Here is an 18,930-nt window from a genome sequence, read left to right on the forward strand (position 1 = left end):
CTTGGAGTAGAGGTCAAGGCTAATAACCATCGGCCGAACCTTGTAATCTTGTGCTATATAACACGTACGCGACCCTGCCAGAGTGCATACGCTTCCACCAATTCTTTCATGGTAATCAGAGCCTGCCTCGCTCACATCCATGGCGACATCTTCAAGCTCCACCTCCTTCCCCTCGTCACCATTTGTACACAGCGTCACCGAGAAGCTCACAAGAGGGAACGAGGCGCTATGGCGCGCAACTGTGCTCTCTGCGATCAGGGGGGCGCAAATGCAGGGCTACCTCAACATCGACCAGGTAGTGCCCCCTCTGAATGTTGAAGTCACCTCCGACGATGGCAAGACCAAGTCGAAGGCACCCAACCCGGAGTTCTTCGCGTGGTACGCGAAGGATCAGTAGGTGTTCTCCTACCTGCTGTCCTCCCTGCCGCGCGAGATGGCCATCCAAGTGGCAACCTGCCACACCGCCGCCGAGCTCTGGAACACGGTGCAGGGGATGCTGGCCTCGCACACCCGCGCCCGCACCGTCAATGTCAGAGTTTCACTGGCAAATCTTCAGAAGGGCAACTCCAACATCACTGAATATGTTGGTAAGATTAGATCTTTATGTGATGAACTTGTTGCTTCAGGAAAGAAAGTAGATGAGGAGGATGTTGTGTCTCATATCCTTGCTGGACTCGATGAGGAGTTCGACCCCGTGGTTTCTGCCATGTGCTCTCGGGTCGAGCCGGTGACCGTCCCCGAGCTGTACTCGCAGCTTTTGAGCTTCGAGACACGTATGAATCTGCGCAGCGGGTCCTCCTAGTCCTCTGCAAACGCGGCCTCCCGCGGACGCTCCAACAAGCAGAACAACAGCAACGGCGGTGGCGGTGGTGACCGCGGCCGCAACTTCCCCAGGCAAGGCGGTGGCGGCGGCGGCGGCGGCGGTGGTGACCGCGGCCGCGGCAACTTCAACAAGCAGCCGAACCGCGGCAACATGGGGGGCAACAACGGTGGTGGCGGAGGGAACTACAACAACAATCCCGCTGCCAAGGTTGCTTGTCAGATCTGCGGCAAGCTCGGGCATCCAGCATGGAAGTGCTGGAAGCGCTATGACTCCTCCTATCAAGGAGGGGAAGAGTGCTCGGTGAACGTGGCGGCGGCTCCCCAGTACGGCATGGACACGAACTAGTATATGGACAGCGGAGCCACTGACCATATCACCAGCGACTTGGAGAAGCTAACCGTCCGGGAGAGGTACACCGGTGGCGAACAAATCCACACCGCAAATGGATCAGGTATGACTATCGATCACATTGGTCATACAACTATTTCAACCCCTGATCGTGATCTTCTTTTGAATGATGTCCTTCATGTTCCGGAGGCCACAAAAAATCTAATTTCTGCAAGTAAACTTGCCATTGATAATGATACCATTGTTGAAATTCACCCTCATTTTTTCCTTGTAAAGGATCTGGAAACGAGGAGGGTCCTTCTTCGAGGCAGGGGTAGAGGAGGTCTCTATCCTGTCAAACACACCGGAGGAAACGTCAGGAAGTAAGTGCTAAGTGTCACTAGACCATCTTTGGACTGGTGGCACCGACGTTTTGGTCACCCATCTTCCATTGTTGTTAGGAAGATTCTTAGTGAAAATAAACTCCCGTGTGATAGTAATAATGAGAATAATCTTGTTTGTGACGCATGCCAAAAAGGCAAAAGTCACCAGTTGCCTTATCCAAAATCTTTTAGTGAATCAAAGTTTCCTTTGGAACTCATTTTCTCTGATGTATGGGGTCCTGCCATTGAAACCGTAGGAAGAAAAAAATACTACGTGAGTTTCATTGATGATTTCAGTAAATTTACCTGGATCTACCTAATCAAACATAAGTCTGAAGTTTTTCAGAAATTTCATGACTTCCAAAACCTCGTTGAAAGACAATTTGATAGAAAAATTCTTGCCCTTCAAACGGATTGGGGTGGAGAGTATGAGAAGTTGAATTCTTTTTTCACAAAAATTGGAATATCACATCATGTCTCCTGTCCTCATGCTCATCAGCAGAATGGATCAGCTGAGCGTAAACATCGACATATTGTCGAAGTTGGTTTGTCCTTGCTTGCTCAAGCCTCCATGCCATTAAAGTTCTGGGATGAGGCCTTCATTGCTGCTACCTATCTAATCAATAGGATGCCTAGCAAAGTCATAAATTTCGAAAATCCTCTCACTCGCATCTTTGGATGCGCATGCTGGCCTAATCTACGATCATACAATAATCACAAGCTCCAGTTTTGCTCCAAGCAATGCACATTCCTTGGATATAGTAATTTGCACAAGGGCTATAAATGTCTTGACATATCTACAGGACGAGTTTATATTTCTTGGGATGTAGTGTTCGATGAAAACACCTCTCCCTTTTCCACTCTCCATCCTAATGCAGGTGCTCGACTACGTGCTGAAATCCTTTTGTTACCACCGGAGCTGCTTAATCCTTCTGATCATGGGGGAGAAAATGGTGATGATCATGTGATTAATAGTACTACTAATCCTAATAACTGTGTTGCAGAGCGAAATGCAAAAAATGCGGCAGAAAATCCTGGTCTAGCCTATGATTTTATGCAGCAAATAGGTCCAAACCAGGTTGGCACGGGACACGAGGGAGATCCTCTGGCTGCTTCTGATCCCGAGAGATCCTCTGGCAGCACACCTCCTGCGCGATCCCCTGCGCGGACGGATCCCCAGGCGGATCCTGTCGCCGCCGCTGGGGCCGCGGGTGGTGGACTTGAGGCTGGCGCGTCGGGACGTGACACGCGGCGCGAGATGGGCACGCGGTCTGGAGAAACCGCGTTGGCTGGTGTGTCCCCACACGTTGGGCCTGACCCATCGACGTCACCCCGCAGTGATGATGGCAGCGCATGGTCTCCTGGGCACGTATCGCCTGGCGCGCCGTCGCCTGCACGTGGGCCTGACCTGTCGTTGTCGCCACCAGCGCGTGATCCCACGCCCGACCGAGCGGCAGTCGAGGGAGATCTGCTGGTGCGCTCGTCAGAGGTACGAGGTATCGAATCCTCTGCGGCAACAGGATCTCCTGTGAATATAGGACGGCCCAGTACACGCTCGCAGAAAGGTATCTTCAAACCGCTTGTTCCTAAGGATGGAACAGCTAGGTATGATAAAATTTCAAGTTTGTGAACTTTGCTGCTGCTAGAGAGCCAAGAGATTTAACAGAAGCTTTAAATGATAAAAACTGGAAACATGCTATGGAGATAGAGTATGATGCACTTATGAGAAATCGCACTTAGCATCTAGTTCCACCTAAACGAGGAAGAAATGTTATAGATTGTAAATGGGTGTACAAAATAAAAAGGAATTATGATGGTACCATAGACAGGTATAAAGCTAGACTAGTTGCTAAAGGGTTCAAACAACGCTATGGTATTGATTATGAGGACACCTTTATTCCTGTTGTGAAGGCAGCTACTATCAGGCTTGTTTTGTCCATTGTTGTCTCCAGGGGATGGAGCCTTCGTCAATTGGATGTACAGAATGCGTTCTTGCATGGCGTTCTCGAGGAAGAGGTCTATATGCAACAGCCACCTGGTTTTGTGGATGGCATCAAATCTCAACATGTGTGTAAATTGGACAAAGCTCTGTATGGCTTGAAACAGGCACCCAGGGCTTGGTACTCTAGATTGAGTATGAAACTGCAACAACTTGGCTTTCGACCCTCAAAGGGAGATACTTCTTTATTCTTCTTCAAGAAAGGGAAGGTGATCATCTTCATGCTCATTTATGTAGATGATATAATTGTTGCTAGCTCATCACAAGAAGCCACCTCAGCTTTACTTAAGAATTTGAAAAATGAGTTTGCTCTTAAGGACCTAGGAGAACTAAGTTACTTTCTAGGTATTGAAGTTAAAAAGGCACATGATGGTATTCTGTTAACTCAAGAGAAATATGCTAGAGACATAATCAAGCGTGTAGGCATGAAGGATTGCAAACCTACAAGAACACCTCTGTCTACAACTGAAAAATTATCATTGCATGAAGGAGAAAAGTTGAGCCCAGAAGAAGGAACCAAATACAGAAGTATAGTTGGTGCACTTCAATATTTAACCTTAACAAGACCTGACATAGCTTACTCTGTTAATAAGGTTTGTCAGTTCTTGCATGCTCCTACATCCTTACACTGGACAGATGTGAATACATTCAAGGAAGTGCTGGAACAGGTCTCAGAATATGCAAGTCACCTTCAACGACAGTAAGTGCTTTTTCTGATGCAGATTGGGCAGGATGTCCTGATGATAGGAGATCTACTGGTGGGTTTGCTGTGTTCTTTGGCTCTAACCTCATATCATGGAATGCAAAGAAACAAGCAACAATTTCTCGTTCTAGCACTGAAGCAGAATATAAGCCTCTTGCAAATGCAACAGCTGAGGTAATGTGGGTAGAAACCCTACTAGATGAGTTGGGCGTCGAAAGACCACATATCTCCTGTCTCTGGTGTGATAATCTTGGAGCAACATATCTTTCTACTAACCCTGTGCTTCATGCAAGGACGAAACACATAGAAATTGATTTTCATTTTGTTAGAGAAAGAGTTGCAAGAAAAATGCTAGAGATCAGATTCATTCCAACAGGGGATCAAGTTGCTGATGGTTTTACAAAACCTCTACAAGTTCGACAACTACAAGCGTTCAAGAACAATCTCAACCTTGACACGTTCAGATTGAGGGAGGATGTTAGACGATAGACTTGTAGTCGTGTCAACTTGTATCAATATTGTGTATGTGTGATCCGTTGTAAACATGGCCGGTGGTTAGACTAGATTGATATCTATCTCCTTATCTTGTGTATAACTTGGAACGAAGGTCAAGGCTAATAACCACCGGCCGAACCTTATAATCTTGTGCTATATAACACGTACGCGTCCCTGCCAGAGTGCATACGCTTCCACCAATTCTTTCAGTGGCTGCGTGAGCTAGTCAAGACACAAAGCATAGACCACGGGTACAAACCCAGTACAAAACCACTAGAAGAACAGTGATCTCCGTGTTGTGAGGCTCGTAGGTACGTAGTATTCCCTTAGTGATCTAAACGCTCTTATATTAGTTTACGGAGGGAGTACACAACAGAGGTGAGCTGATCAAGCAGCGTACTTATGTATTTCAGAAAGCATGAGCTCTGCCTAGCTAGCAGAAATTTGCCCTAAGTAAAGTAGCTGACAAGATGCATTTCAGAAAGGAGGTTCAAAAATCAGAATATGACAGGGGGATCCTGTCATCCTGAAACCGCGCTTTATGCGGATTATATTCCAGCGAGATCGATCTGTTCGGCCCATGCCTCCCCGATCTACTGTACTGGGGCAAGATGCCCGGTTTCTTTGGTCCACGGCCAACACCAGAAGGACCGGAGCGCCTCCACGTGAGCTAGCTAGCTAGCTTCTCCTGTAAAGATGGAATATGTGGCAGCGGAATCTCTGCATGGTGGCGTTGGAAAATCTCGCAATGCCATCGCCCCCGTGGCCAACCGCCGAACATGAGCAGAGTCACAGGACCATGGATAGAAGGCGTCGCAACCTCATCATGGCATATGGTCAAATTCCTTCTCCAAACATATTGGAGTCGTGGCCGGGGAGACCCATTCTTTCTTTTTGGTCTTAGAAGTTGGAATAGATTCTATCAATTGGCGGCTACACATTGGATGGTTGGGATTATGCCAGGATGCAAGGTGCATCAACAGCTACCTACTGCTACAGAGAACGTTGCTGCAAAAATGTGGTAGTATATTTTATTTTATTTTTGTAAGCGGCACCGTAAAGCACTCTATTGGTTAGAGCAACACTAGCCGATCTTCTAAAAATAAGGAGTATTCTGCTGAGTAAAGCTTAGTGGGGTATTTTTACTCCACTAACTGTTGGCCGGACCTAGCCAATTTCCTTAATATAATGGAGTAATTCACGTAAATTCGATTTGGATATGGTGGACATAGATCTTCTAACCGAAATTATACACATAATTCACATTAACAATCCACCAAAACATAGTCTAGTTGAAACACAAACTTACACCTTACTAATCTGACTTCACGAGGGCCAGCCAGTCCGCTCTAGACATCCCAACACCCATGGGGTTAGGCCCTGTGCCATCGTCATCATAGTTGAGAAAGATTCTTCACCATTCTTCAACGTCGACATCATCATCGCTGCCGCCAACGTCATTGCCTCCTCCGTTGTCCTCCTCGTCACTTGAGAGGACCGTTTAGATCACTACTAGGTGTTATATTAGTTTACAGAGTAGTGAAGAATTGGAGATCGATCTCATCCCCTTCATGATATGAACTCCAGATTTGTCATCTTCGAAAGGTTCTGCACCGTCTGGCAATCAGTCTCAACAATAATAAATTGAAAAGTGAAAACCATGCTCCACCGTAAGCACAATGGCATCTTTGCAAACAAGAAGCACACAACAAACATGAGATTTATTTTCCAAAATGGAGGTTAAAACCCCCGGCCTCTCAATCAATAGATTCATACATTCATCTTTATTAAATTATTTAACAAAGGTCTGACGAGAACATACACCAAATAACTCGAAGCCACCACCCAAACCTACAAACTCGACAACGGGGAATGGCATCACTCCCCACCATTTAGAACCGGGCTCACCACTGGTCTGCTTGCACGATGTACCCGGAGCATAGTCCTGATGCAGCGGACCCGATGCGTACACCACATGCACACGCTTCAAAAGTCGCCACCCCATCGATCCGCTGACTCATCTCGAGGAAAGAGATCCACATTATACTTGCCAGGAGGACCGACCATCGACGCCGCCACGGTTGAAAACATGCTACCGCCCTATCCTCGTCCATCCATTCGCATCCGTCGCTAAGATTGTGCTACACAATGCCGCCAAGACCCGTTGTCGTCAACGCGGTTGACGCCACGCCACTCCAACTTCCAACCTCCACACCACCGCCATCGCTCGAGCCTCTGGAGCCCACCGCCCACAGCCACACTCTCCCTAAAACCCAAACCTCCAAGACGGCACCTCCATGGAGGGTACGGCGCACATGGGGCCACCACTGCCCAATCCAAGGCTGGAAACATAGATGAAGTTCGGTTTTGGGATGATACTTAAACATGTTTGTGGCTTTACATTGGTTGCTTTGGTTATGTAGAAATAATATGGCCGTTAATAATACAGGAACGTACGATCTCCTAGATCTACCGCTGATGAGGAAGGGAGCTACCACGTCAAGGTAAGATCTAGGACACACTTGAATGCCATCCGGCCGTTATTATAAATGTTTATATAGTTTTCTATAAACTTGGTCAAACTTTTCAAAATTTGACTTCAGTCAAAGCTAATATGCGAAATAAGTAAAACGGAGGGAGTACACAAGTTATCAGATGGCACATAGTCATACCCACATCTACTCCATCTTCGTTGGAAGGGATCAATAGTGATAACATGTAAAGTACAAAGTAAACATCGGAGTCTTGAACCAACTGATATTGGCAAACAGGAATATTCTACCAGCACAAGTTCATAAACAGTACACACAAGTACTGGGAATTTACATCACTGTTGTTTACTCCAAAACTTACTGGGGAGGAGTAATACTGTACACAATGAAAAATACAAGCTACCGTCTGCAAGACCAAGCGCAATTGATTTGCTTACAAACCTAATATTATATTATGTACACACATATGTTTTCTTCTTTTATTCCTAACCAAGTGCCCACAATTTTCGTTATACGGTACATAATTACGCTTGCTTCAGTAACATAGTCCCAGCTAAGGACTAGGTTATCAACACATTATCCTGTTTGCAGGATCTTCAGAATTCAGAAGCTTTCCTCCTGGAAAGAAAAATACAACGAGAGAGGTACCTTGTAAGTTAACTTATCTCAACTTCTCAAATCTAGAACTGGGCTACATTAACATTTGCATTTCCATAGGAGAAACATGCCCTTATTTGGATAGTTTTGTGTGAATGCTAGGCTTGGCAAAAATGAATTCCACTGGATACCTCTCTATATATGTTCTGCAATCTGGGATATGCACCGCTGCAATCTGGTTTTTGGCCCTAAAGGGTGTGCAAAACAGACTTCAATTCCCAGCCTTATGCAGGGACGCAGGAACTCTAAGAAAGGGGTCTCTAAGATTAGCGCATCCATGCAAGCAAATTGTGCGTGCATGATGCTGTTCATGTTCAAGGTTCCTGGTCCGGGCTTAAATTATGTGCAATAATAATAGTGCAATCACACTGATGTTTGCAGTGCATCTGGAGCAGAAACAGCCAAGGAATCGACAGCATTGACAACAAGCGGCATTCCATTGCTGTTTCTTTGTTAATTGAGAACGTCAACCTAGCTAGGGCATGCTCTACCTTTATTATGACAATTGATTGAGATCGCTATATATCTTCCACACATAAATTGTAGAAAAGAGACAAGGATCAGGTTGGGGTTTTGGTTACCTTGGTTGATGAATCAGTTCCAAGCCCCCTGGCCCTGGGTGTTGTACTTGGGGAAAGGGACCCTGCCGGAGTCGATCAGCTTGATGTCGCTATCAAGGATCTCGTAGTGGCGGCGCACCTCGTCGGCCGTCTTGGTGCCGCCCATGGCGCGGGACACCTTGAGCCAGCGGTCGGGCGTGCCCTCGCCGTAGTAGGCGAGTGCATCCTCGAACAGCTTATTCTCTTTCTTGCTCCACTCCGGGTTGGCGCCGCCGCGGGATGAGCTCCTCGACCCAGAAGACATCTCCAACTGAGCTACGTTTGCGCTGACTGATGGTTTTTGCACTTGAGAAGCTCCGGCGGTTATGGTTTGATGATCGCTGTGCTGCTTCGGTGCCCGCTATTTATAGGCGCTTGGGGCGCCGCCCCGACGGCCTCGCCTTGTTGCTCGAATGGTATCGGGATTGCCATCGGCTTGACGATTGAAAGGTCAGTGTGGCTAATTAGATTCTGATTCTGAACTTTTTTGGACGAAGGTGCTTCCTTGGGAATGTAGATTCTGGTGCTGCGATCCGCTTGGAATGACACATAGGGGTGCGCATAATTGGTAGATCCCGCACCCCCTCTGCGCGGACAAAGGAGCACGATCGATCCACGTCGACGTCTAAAATGCATGGCACCTGTGGACTACCAGAAACAAATTACTATTCCCTTCGTTTTTATTTACTCTGCATATTAGAGTTGACTGAAGTCAAATTTTATAAAATTTGATCGAGTTTATAGAAAACAATATAAATATTTACCATAATAAATATATATGATGTGGAAGTACATTCAATAATAAATCTAATGGTATTGATTTGTTATTGTGTATGTTCATATTTTTGTTTATAAAAACTTTGTCAAAGTTTACAAAGCTTGACTTTGACCAAAACTAATACGCGGATTAAATGAAAACAGAGCGAGTATTGAAAAGGTGTTCCCTAGTTCGGTGGCTAACGTTATCTTCAAATTATCCATGCTTTTGCAGCAGTGGAAATTTCTGATTAAGAAGGCTGACAAGGCGGCATTGGAGGCCCTCATCGATAGTTTGCGTGCAACTGCTATCTTTCTCTCCGAAAGGGAACGGGCCAGGGCATCATAGTTCCTGTTGCTTTCCTTCAGCATGCCTTCCCTTAGTTAAATTGTCCTTTTGGGTTATCCTCGGGCCTGCATGCCTTGTGGCAGTTCTTTTTTGGTTGTGGGTTAATACTGTTGTTGTATGGTTTGGCTTGATTGTGACTCTCATTGCCTGATGGTTTTATTAATTTAAAGTCAGGCAACGGTCTTTTCTCTAAAAGGTTAAGGAAGCCCAGTTCCAAACCCCGGCGCCATTTTTTATTTTCTTCAACCGTGCTTAACCCCTTTTCATTACTCTTGTAACGAAAATACAGTTGTTCAAGAGATTCATCAGAAGGGAAAACGAGAAAGGGAAAAGGAGTGAGTTATGTACTAACAAGAAACCCACCACGCACGCCTCCAATCGAAATGTGCACTACGGAGCGAAAATCTGTTAGCACCTAACATAGAAGCTACACTTCGCCAGCAGATCAGCAACATCTAAGACAAAAGATTACAGATCTAAGCGGACATGGAGTTTTTGATTCCAAGCTCACATACACCCGGGTGGACAGTAAAATCCGAAAAAATAGTAGGAAAATTTTGCGATTAACATTGATTTATTTTAACCCGTGTGCAAATTGGTGACGGAATGGTATTCACGGAGATCTGGTGAAAAGACAAGATCGATGCTCCAAAATGCTTCCAAATTTAGTTTTTTAAATTGCAAAATAATAATAAAACAAAATACTATTTTGGAAGCACTTTGGAGCATCAATTTTTTTTTTGAATGATAAACCCCCTTTGTGTGACAAGTTTCCGGTGTTATTCAACATATGTAACCATCATGACTGCACAGTTCGAGATTGTCTTGCAGCTGATGAGTCTACTTTCTTTAGGGGATGGTCACTTGATTTACACCAACAATGGGAAGGTGTTAAGAATGAGGTGAGGAATCTACGCACACTTGGTGATGGTAATAAGGTTTACTGGGCAAGAAACTTCTTTTTACAACAGATTCAGATAATACAATTGTACGAGAGATTCAGAAGGAAACGAGAAAGGGAAAAAGAGCGAGTTGTGCACTAACAAGAAACCCACCATGCACGCCTCCAATCGAAATGTGTGCACTATGGAGCGAAAACCTGTTAGTGCCTAACATAGAACCTACACTATGCCAACGGATCAACAGCATCTAAAACAAAACATTACCGATCTGAGGGGACATGGAGTTTCTGATTCGAAGCTCACATACACCTGGGTGGACAGTAAAATCTAAAAAACAATAGGAAAAAATTGCGATTAACATTGATGAGTTTTTAACCGATGTGCAAATTTCGTGATGGAATGGTATTCATGGTGTCGGAGGAAATAGCCATGGGTAGCCTAGCCGGCTTCCCCTGGCCTTTCTGCAAAAATTACGAGCTTGCCCGGCTCTCGAGAACCCAAGACCTGGGGCCGCCTTCCACTAGCCGGCAGAGATCAAGGCCGGCTTTCGGAAGGCGGTCCGACTTTAGCCCTCATGAAAGGGCCGACTCCAAGAAGCCGGCTGTGAGAAGGCCGACTCCTTCGAGCCGGCTCGCCATAAAGCAGTCAAGACCGTACCCACAAAGTTTGCACCCACCTAACGGTGGTGCGACGGGGCGTGGCTACAGGAGAGCCTGCCACCCCCGAATCCCGGGGCACGCTTGGCACAGTGCGCCGTACGAGGTAGGCACGACCCGTCCGGCGCAGCACTGTAGCCACGTTGACCCTGGCGTCACCCACGACGGGCCGCCAGCGCGGCCCACAGGCGGTGGGCCCCTTCGCGCGGAGGGACGGCCGAAGGCGGCCACGCTTCCGACCAGCCGGCCTCAGACGGAGCCGGCTCCCCGCGGCCGGCTTGCCGCCTCCCTCGAAGAAGACGCCCCATTAAGGAGACAAGACGCGGTAAGGCTACAGCGATCGCCCGGCAGGCGGCGGTACTGTAGCCGCGCTTACCACGATGAAGCTCACGTCAGCAAGATGAAGCCACAGTGACCAAGGAGTTGGCAGCCGGCGGGCCCCAGCAGTCGGCGCAGAAGCCGGCGAGTGCAGTCACAGACGGCTGGGCCCCACGCCCAGCCGGATTACCATTGTACCCCCGGGGGGTAGGCCTATATAAACCCCCCGGGGCACCCATGCAAAGGGTTCGACCCCCTGCTAGTTCTAGACACCATTCGAGGAGAAGAAGCAGGCTAGCCGTGCCCTTTCTTCCTCCTCCCCCCAAAATAGCTCAAGGAGCGTTGTGTAGCTACTTGATTCATCGAGTGATCATGCGGAGACCCCGTAGAGCAGCAGTAGGGGTGTTATCTCCTCGGAGAGCCCCGAAGTTGGGTAAGATCCGCCGGCGTGCATGTCTTCGCCTTATCCCGCTTCCAGGCACCGGCGATGTCTTACTGGTTCCCACAAAGATAAGCCACCCGCTGGCATATGTCGCACCCACCACCCGACATTTGGCGCCCACCGTGGGGCCAGGCGCACCGTCGTCCGGAGACCTGTTCTGGACGGGAACCCTCTTCCTCCCCAGCGAGCGTAGCCAGCCCGGCACGCCCGATGGCGCTTGCCACGACGCGCTGCAAGGCGTCACCAGCATCTGCGCGGCAAGCGGCCTCGCCGATCTCCCCGACGAGACCTTCACCTCCGACGAACTCGCCTCCGATGCGGGCGCTGACCGCCCCGCCAACCTTCTCGGCCGGCTCCATGCCTCCAGCGAGCCCGCTGCGGACCTGGAGTCGGTTGGCTCCACCGACCCGATGCCTGTCGACTCCGACGCGGCCTCCTACGACGCCTTCCCCACCAACATCGCGATCTACAACGACCCGCTTCCTCGAGCCGACGGCCACGATGCTGTCATCGCCGAAGTGATGGTTGTCGGCCACAGCGGCCCGGCCGACGAGAGCGCCCGCGACGCTTCGCGCGCGGTGGCCCACGACTTGTCCGCCCCTCTCCCGGCCGACGCCAACGACGAAGCATTGGAAGCCCGCCGCCTCGCTCTCCTCGCAGAGGGCCGGAGGCTAGCCTCCGTAAGACGCCTCACTGAGGCCTACCGGCACGAGGCTGACCGCGCCGCCTTCGGTACGCCGGCCCCGGGCGGGCCAAGCCGGGCCGGCCTTGTCAGGCAACGCGGCGCCGTCATCGCCGACACGCTGGGAGTCGACCGCCCGGTCTATGCCACTCCACTCGAGAACTTGCGTGCCGCCCAGGCGGCCGTAGACGAGCTGGACAGCCTGGAGGCCGAAGACCTTCCCCACATGACCCGGCGCATCCAGCAGTTGATTGACGCCGCCGCGCGGCGGCACGAAGCCGACGCTCGCGCGGAAAGCCTTCCTCCGCGCCGAGAGCACGGCGCGACGTCCCGGATGCTGACTACGAGCAATACCTGCGCGCGACGCGAGAAGGAGCTGGCTACCAGCCGCAGCCGGACCCGGATCTCCATCGAGCGGGACGCGGATGGTCATCCCTGAGCCATGGAGTGGCGGGGCGACCCGCCTCCGCCTCCGCCCCGAGGAGAGAGATATCCCGCCTCACCGCCAGTGGCGCACCTGACTCTCAGCGGCCGGCTGGGCCGCCCCGAAGGAATCGGCGAGAACGACGCCCGTCACCGGCTCGACCGCCTGGCGCGATCCCTGGCATTGGAAGAAGAAGACGATGTCGGCCCGCCTTGCTTTGGCCCCCGCATCCGCGATGAGCCCTTTCCCAAAGGGTTCTCGCTCCCAAAAGACACGCCCAAGTACAACGGCTCCGTGAAGCCGGAAGATTGGTTGATCGACTACTCCACCGTAGTTAGCATAGCCAACGGCAACCGGCGAGTCGCCGTGAAGTACGTGCCCCTCATGCTGCAGGGCACGACGCGGACCTGGCTCAACAGCCTCAGGCCGCGTAGCATCAACAGCTGGCTAGACTTCACAGAAGCCTTCATCCGCAACTTCACCAGCACCTACAAGCGGGCTCCCAAGCCCAGACAACTCTCCTTGTGCGTACAAGGCCCCGCCGAGTCCACTCGCGATTACCTCACGCGTTGGGCCGAGCTCCGCAACTCCTGTGAAGGGGTGCACGAGGTGCAAGCCATAGAATACTTCACAGCCGGATGCCGAGAAGGCACCCTCCTCCAGCACAAGCTCCTCTGCGACGAGCCGGCTACCCTCGACGAGCTTCTGGACATAGCGGACAAGTACGCCACCGCCGACTCCTCGATGAAGACCGAGCTTCGGGTAGACGCGTCCGGGAAGATTCTCAACCCGGCGCCCAAGACGCCGGCTGGAGAACCCGGCCGACACCCCAACTCGAACGACAACAAGCGCAAGGGCCCCGCGCCGCCTCCCGCCAGCCGGCAGGTGGCCACGGTCGAAGATGCGCTGCCTGAAGAACGACCGGCGCCCAAGAAGCCCAAGGGCGGCAGGCCGGCTTGGCAGCCCGCCTTCTCCTACGAGCAAACCCTCGACGCCCCTTGCAAGTTCCACAGCGGCGCGAAGCCGTCCAACCACACTACCCGGAAGTGCAACTGGCTCACCAGAATCTCTAAGGGCGAGGGGCTCTTGCCACCTCCGCCTGCCCGCCCGCCGCCTCCGGCCGCTCGGCCCGCAGTCGGAGCCGTGCACGACGAGTTCCCTGATGAGCAAGCAACCTATGTCGTCTTCACCAGCCAGCCCGAGGACCGGCGCAGCAAGCGCCGAGAGCACCAGGAAGTCAACGTGGTCGCTGCCGACCCCGCTGGACACATGCATTGGTCAGAAAAGCCCATCAGCTGGAGCCGGGCCGACCATCCGGAGGTGATGCCGTCTCCCGGCTCTTACGCTCTGGTCCTGGAAGCCACCCTTGCGACGGACAGACGCGCCGCTCGCTTCTCCCGTGTGTTGATAGACGGCGGGAGCAGCATCAACATCCTGTATCGTGACACCCTGGAGAAGCTGAACGTCAAGACCAAACAGCTCACGCCCACTCAGACGGTGTTCCACGGCATCGTACCCGGCCTGTCCTGCGCCCCCATTGGCAAAATCAAGATTGATGTACTTTTTGGGGACAAGGAGCATTTCCGCCGGGAAGCGATCTGGTTTGAAGTGGTGGACTTGGAGAGCCCTTACCATGCATTGATGGGCCGACCTGCCTTGGCCAAATTCATGGCAGTCCCCCACTATGCATACCTCAAGATGAAGATACCAAGCACCAAAGGCGTCATCACCGTAGCCGGCGACTACAAGAAGTCCTCCGAGTGCGCCGCGGCCAGCAGCCGGCTGGCCGAGTCCCTTGTGATCCCCGAAGAGAAGAAGATGCTGGACCGAGTCGTGGCCATAGCCGGCAAGCAGTCGGCCGTGTCCCCCGACCCCAAGGAGCATGATGCCCAAGGATCTTTTCAGCCGGCCAAGGAGACAAAGAAAATACCCCTTGACCCCGAGCATCCAGAGAGGTTTGCCGTCATCGGGGCAAACCTGAACAGCAAATAGGAAGGCGAGCTCGCCGATTTCCTCCGTGAGAATCGGGATATCTTTGCGTGGTCCCCCAAGGACATGCCGGGTGTTCCGAGGAAATTCGCCGAGCACAAACTACATGTTCGAGAAGACGCAAGGCCAGTCAGACAGCCCCTCCGCCGACTGTCGGAGGAGAAACGCAGGATTGTAGGGGAGGAGATAGCCCGGCTCTTGGCGGCCGGCTTTATCATGGAAGTTTTCTTTCCAGAGTGGCTCGCCAACCCGGTCCTTGTGCTGAAGAAGAATAACAAGTGGCGCATGTGTATAGACTACACAAGTCTCAACAAGGCCTGCCCCAAAGATCCTTTTGCCCTGCCAAGGATAGACCAAGTGATAGACTCCACAGCCGGATGCGAGCTGTTGAGTTTTTTGGATGCTTACTCCGGATACCACCAGATAAAGCTAGACCCGGATGACCGCCTGAAGACCGCCTTCATCACGCCGTTCGGAGCCTTCTGCTACCTGACTATGACATTCGGCTTGAGAAATGTCGGTGCCACCTTTCAGCGCTGCATGCAGAAGTGCCTCCTCAAGCAGCTCGACAGGAATGCCCACGTTTACGTGGACGACATCGTGGTGAAGACGGAGAAGCGTGGCACCTTGCTGGAGGACCTCAAGGAAACATTTGAGAACCTGCGCCGGTTCCAAATCAAGCTCAACCCCGAGAAATGCGTGTTCGGGGTGCCAGCCGGCCAGCTTCTAGGCTTCCTGGTCTCCGAACGCGGCACCGAATGCAACCCAGCGAAGATCAAGGCCATCGAGAGAATGGCGATCCCCACCAAGCTTCGAGACATTCAGAAGTTCACCGGGTGCTTGGCCTCCTTGAACCGCTTCATGAGCCGGCTCGGAGAGAAGGCCCTCCCCCTCTACCGCCTCATGAAGAAGAGCACTCACTTCGAGTGGAACGACCAGGCCGACCAAGCCTTCCACGAGTTGAAGAAGATGCTGGCCACGCCGCCTGTCCTCGCGGCGCCGACCGAGAAAGAGCCCATGCTCCTTTATATCGCTGCAACCAGCCGGGTGGTCAGCACCGTCATCGTAGTCCAGCGCCCGGAAGAAGGCCGAGCCCAGCCGATCCAGAGGCCGGTGTATTATTTGAGCGAGGTGCTGTCCGCCTCAAAGCAGAACTACCCGCACTACCAAAAGATGTGTTACGGCGTGTACTTCACCGCCAAGAAGCTGAAGCCCTACTTTCAAGAGCATCCCGTCACGGTCGTATGCACTGCCCCGCTAGCCGAGATCATAGGCAGCCGGGATGCATCCGGCCGGGTCGCGAAATGGGCAATCGAGCTGGCCCCTTACAATCTTCTACCAGCCCCGCACCGCCATCAAGTCCCAAGCACTGGCCGACTTCCTCGTCGACTGGGCCGAGACCCAGTACCTGTCGCCGGCTCCGGACTCCACCCATTGGCGCATGCACTTCGACGGGTCCAAGATGCGCACCGGCTTGGGAGTCGGCATCGTCCTTACCTCTCCCAAAGGCGACAAGCTCAAATACGCGCTACAGATCCACTTCGCCGCCTCCAACAATGTGGCCGAGTACGAGGCGCTCATACACGGGCTCCGGCTTGCCAAAGAGCTTGGCATTCGCCGGATCCTATGTTATGGCGACTCGGACCTGGTAGTCCAGCAGTCATCCGGTGACTGGGACGCCAAGGACGCGAACATGGCGAGCTACCGTTTCCTGGTCCAACAACTCAGCGGATACTTTGAAGGGTGCGAGTTCCTCCACGTACCTCGAGCCGACAACGAGCCAGCCGATGCCTTGGCCCGAATAGGCTCCACCCGGCAAGCAATTCCAACCGGCGTCGCTCTACAACGCCTACTCAAGCCGTCTATCAAGCCGTCTCCGGAATCCGATTCCATCTTCGTGCCGCCTGACCCCGATGCGGCCAGGTCCGGCTCGAAGAATCAAGTAGCCGACCCCAAAACCCCCGCAGCCGGCTCGGGGACTTCGGCAGCCGGCTCGGGGACTGCGGTAACCGGCCCGGGGACTGCGGTAGCCGGCCCGGGGATTGCACCAGCACTACAGCCGGCGGCCGACTCCAGCACCTCACCGCCCAGCCCACCCACCCTGGTGGCAGTAGCCACTTTGGCAGTAGAAGAAATCGCGGCTCCGTCTTGGGCTCAGTCCATCCTCAACTTCTTAGTGAACCAAGACCTGTCGGCTGACGAAACAGAAGCAAGACAAGTCCAGCGTCGAGCCGGAGCGTACACAATCGTCAACAGAGAACTACTCAAGCGCAGCGTCACCGGAGTCCTCCAGCGATGCGTCGAGCAAGAGAAGGGCACTGCAATCCTCGCAGACATTCACCAAGGAGAGTGCGGCCACCATGCGGCCTCAAGATCACTTGTCGCCAAAGCCTTCCGCCATGGTTTCTTCTGGCCGACTGCTTTGGACGACGCCAAAGAACTAGTCAAGCATTGCAAGGGATGCCAGCTCTTCAGCTCCAAGCAACACATGCCGGCCTCGGCACTCAAGACCATTCCCCTCACTTGGCCCTTTGCCGTTTGGGGACTGGACATGGTGGGCCCATTCAAGACGGCGCGCGGCGGCATGACGCATCTGCTCGTCGTCGTGGACAAGTTCACCAAGTGGATTAAAGCAAAGCCGATCAAGAAGTTGAATGGGCCGACTGCTGTGATCTTCATCGCAGACATAACAACTCGGTATGGCGTGCCGCACAGCATCATCACCGACAATGGCACGAACTTCGCCAAAGGAGCCTTGGCGCGTTTCTGTGCAGCCCAAGGCATCCGGCTGGACTTAGCGTCCGTCGCCCATCCGCAGTCAAACGGCCAGGTCGAGCGAGCCAACGGCCTCATCCTCTCCGGCATCAAGCCCCGATTGGTTGTACCTCTGGAGCGCTCGGCCGGCTGTTGGCTCGATGAGCTGCCGGCTGTCCTCTGGAGTCTGCGCACTATAAGTCAACCGGCTTCACCCCCTTCTTCCTTGTGTACGGTGCCGAGGCGGTCATCCCAACTGACATCGAATTCGACTCGCCTCGAGTAACCATGTACACGGAAGCGGAGGCCAAGGAAGCACGAGAAGACGGCGTCGACCTGCTGGAAGAAAGCCGGCTGTTAGCCCTCAGCCGGTCTGCCATTTACCAGCAGGGTTTACGCCGCTACCATAGCCGGAAGGTCAGGCCAAGATCCTTCCAGGAGGGCGACCTTGTACTCCGGCTGATTCAGCGAACAGCCGGCCAGCACAAGCTCTCAGCCCCTTGGGAAGGCCCCTTCGTCATCAGCAGAGCTCTAGGCAACGACTCCTACTGCCTGATCGACGCGCAGAAGCCGAAGGCACGCAAGAGAGACGACTCCGGCAAGGAGTCGGAACGGCCATGGAACGCCAACCTCCTTCGAAGATTTTACAGTTGAAAGGCAGTACGTATCACGCCAACTTTTGTATTAAGTACAAGACAATAGGCTCCCCGAGGAAGGCTCGGGGACTGCCATCCCTTATTTATGAATGAAAATATCATGCTTGTCGTATCATTTTACTTATTCTGTCCGGCACCGAGTCCGACTAGTCGGCTCGGGGACTGGCCGACTGAAGTTATATTAGAAGTCCTACCTGCAGTCAGACAAGTAGTGTGCCGGCTCTCAAGCCTTCCCTTGCCAAAGTCGCAGTTCGAAGAATCGACTGTCCGACTGGCAAGGGTCAAAGGTAGGAACGACCGCCCACACGAAAAACGGCTAGGGACTAACGGACTAATATAACAAAGCCGGTTTCTCCCACACTGTCGACCGGCTACCAGAGCAGCCGGCCGGCCGGTTTCCATTCACTTTACTTTAAATCCAAGAAATCTCAAGTACTTGCCTCCCCAAAGAGGGAAGGCGGCAAAGGAAAAGCCTAAGGACAAACAAGCATACGCGAATGGAAACCAAACATGCACGTGGTAAT

At 52.3% G+C, this 18,930-nt stretch overlaps 2 pseudogenes across 1 annotated transcript; one reads left to right on the forward strand and one right to left on the reverse strand.

Moving 5' to 3' along the window:
• Positions 1-631: 631 nt before the first annotated feature.
• LOC125511815 (small nucleolar RNA Z247) lies at positions 632-770 on the forward strand (annotated as a pseudogene).
• Positions 771-7,454: 6,684 nt separating this feature from the next.
• LOC125556332 (protein RADIALIS-like 3 pseudogene) lies at positions 7,455-8,798 on the reverse strand (annotated as a pseudogene). Its single transcript, XR_015603375.1, has 2 exons — positions 8,461-8,798; positions 7,455-7,840 (listed from the first exon to the last, which is right to left on the reverse strand). The product of XR_015603375.1 is annotated as a protein RADIALIS-like 3 pseudogene (transcript).
• Positions 8,799-18,930: the final 10,132 nt, after the last annotated feature.

The sequence above is a fragment of the Triticum urartu genome, chromosome 5A (genome assembly GCF_056163025.1).
Source record: "Triticum urartu cultivar PI428250 chromosome 5A, HENAU_Tu73, whole genome shotgun sequence".
Taxonomy (NCBI): domain Eukaryota; kingdom Viridiplantae; phylum Streptophyta; class Magnoliopsida; order Poales; family Poaceae; genus Triticum; species Triticum urartu.